This window comes from Pteropus vampyrus, unplaced genomic scaffold (assembly GCF_000151845.1).
Source record: "Pteropus vampyrus isolate Shadow unplaced genomic scaffold, Pvam_2.0 Scaffold81, whole genome shotgun sequence".
NCBI lineage: Eukaryota > Metazoa > Chordata > Mammalia > Chiroptera > Pteropodidae > Pteropus > Pteropus vampyrus.
In genome coordinates this window covers 81,017-83,446 of record NW_011888862.1, presented here as the reverse complement: position 1 = coordinate 83,446, position 2,430 = coordinate 81,017, and the positions used below count along the sequence as shown (strand labels likewise).

Below are 2,430 nucleotides of genomic sequence, written 5' to 3'. Positions count from 1 at the left end.
ACAGCAATCTGCATGATCTGATTTATAAGGGCCCATGTTCGATAGCAGAAAAATAACGAGGCTGTCTTGGTCTCATACACAGCCTGTGCAACTCGGAGGAAGGTGTTAGATGATTTTTCGCTTGCAAAGAATTTTAAGCGTGGCGTCGGAGCCCATGTTTTCTCTCCTTCCTGTGAGATTGTGTCACCAAATAGAGTGAACGTGTATGGTGACAACACAGGAGCTGGTTAAACGCTGCCTGTCGAGGCAGTTCCATCTGGAAAGCTGGGGTGGGGACCCGGGACCTAGGCCAGGTCCAGAACTTTCCCCCATGCCACTCCTCAGCCTCCACTGGGGAGAGTGGATATACCCGCAGGCTCTGGCAGGGAGTGAGGACTGTCCCCTTGGTGGGGACACGTTTACCATCACTGCTCCCAAACGTGGGATCTTGCTAAAGAAAGCAGAAAACAAAAAAACAAACAAACAAAAAAACCCCCAAAAACGCAGGCGTACCTGCCCTTCTGTTTGCAGGGGCGCGACTCATACTCCATTCTGGCTGCAGGTGTGAGGTCACAGCTCTCCCTATACTGGACTCTGTTTTCTGTCCAATAAACCTATACAAACCTGACTGCCTTTTCCTATTCTTAAAATTACTTTGACTCCTAGAGATGAATGTACTTCCTAGCAATGCTAAGGGGAAGGGGTTTTCTCAGTCCCCTGAGCCCTGGCCCTTTTCATTTTCTCGAGCGTTCAGTGTCAGCCTGACATCGTAATATAACCTTTGTCTTTGAATAAGGAACTGGAGATGGCGGAGTGATGGAGGCCAAGCAAAGGAACAGGCGCTGGGCCCGGCAACGCTGCTACAGAAGGCGGAGCCGGTGGGGAAAGGTGCCAGGCGGGACTCCCCTCTGAGGCTCGGGGCTTCATGAGACCTCAGAGTGCTCCTCAACCACCCTGAACCTCGATCACCTTCACCACAGCTTCTACAAGTGAGAATTAAATTAACTGCAATCTCCAGCTTGCACAATGCCTAGCATTGAAAGCAGGTATTAGGCACTGTGAAGTTTTAATTCTCGCCGGTAATGACAGAAAGCTACAGTGTGGCCAAATGAAAGAAGAAAACCAACCTCCAATTCAACGAGACGGTCCTAGCAACTTTTGAAGACCTAGCAAATTAAATTACTTGCTTCTGCTTATTTCTTATCTATCCCCTTTAGCAGAAGTGACACAGGAGGAGGTGGCCACGGTGCACACAGAAGCACCTTAGAGGTATCTGAGTATCTGGAGGCTGGCTGGGCTGTACAGGGTAAAATGATGGAATGGATAGCGGTGCTCTGGGAAGCACCACCACAAACGGACAAAATAAGCATCAAAACCAGTAGCCGAGACTGAAAAAGAAGCTTGATTTGCTTAAGCAAAACTTTTTCAAAAAGCTGTAGTGACCATGGCTAATTGAAGGAAGCCTCATTGCAGATCCAAATCATAAGAGGATGCGTCCACACGCACGCACTGCTGAGTAATGGTAGAGAAAGCAAAATGCTGGCTGTATTTTCATATGGTGAGCCCTACCCCACAATGGGATGGTATTCAGAGATGAAGGCTTTGGGAAGTGATTAGATTTAAATGAGGTCACGAGAGTGAGACCCCATGATGGGATTAGTGTCCTATAAGAAAAGGAAAAGATATCGGAGACCAGAGCTCCCCCACAATCCCCACCATGTGAAGACGTAGCAGGAAGGCGGCCACCTGTAAGCTAAGAAACAGGCTCTCACCAGATACCAAATTTGCCAGTACTTTAATCTTGGACTTCCAGCCTCTAGAACTGTGAGAAGTAAATGTCTACTGTTTGCAAACAGTAGGCACAGAAGGTGTGAAGCACGCGCCCAAGTTCAGCAAGTGAAGCCGGGCTCTGAATCAAGAGGTAATGGACCCTCGACCAACAAGCATACAATACTCTTTCTTTAAAAAATTAATTCTTTCAGACCAACAATATTTATAAAATAACTTCTGTTCATCGAATTTGCTGACTTAATACAGCTCGCAGATAAGAAGTTCTTCCCAAACTCTTAGTAGGGATAAGGTCTTAATGTAAAAATGCCAACAAGAGGAAGACCTATGGATCAGACTGTCCAATAGAACGTTCTGTGATGATGGAAATATTCTATTAACTGTGCCGTCTGATGCAATGGCCACTAGCCCAGTGGTTCTCAACTGGGGGAAAATGTGCCCTCCAGGGAATACCTGGCAAAATCTGGAGACATTTCTGGCTGTCAAAAACGGGCGGTAGGGTGTTACTGGCATCTAAGCGGTCAAGGCCAGGGAGGCTGCTAAACATCCTATGATGTACAGGGCAGCCTCCACCACAAAAAGGTTCTCTGGTCCAAAATGTCAATAGCACCGAGGGAGAGAAAATCTACAGTAGCCACACGTGAGTACTGAGCACTTCAGATG

General features: G+C 47.3%; 1 protein-coding gene across 1 annotated transcript in view; it reads right to left on the bottom strand.

Moving 5' to 3' along the window:
• The window catches only part of WWC3 (WWC family member 3), a 102,310-nt gene that overhangs the window by 45,899 nt on the left and 53,981 nt on the right, over nt 1-2,430 (bottom strand). The window lies entirely within an intron of this gene.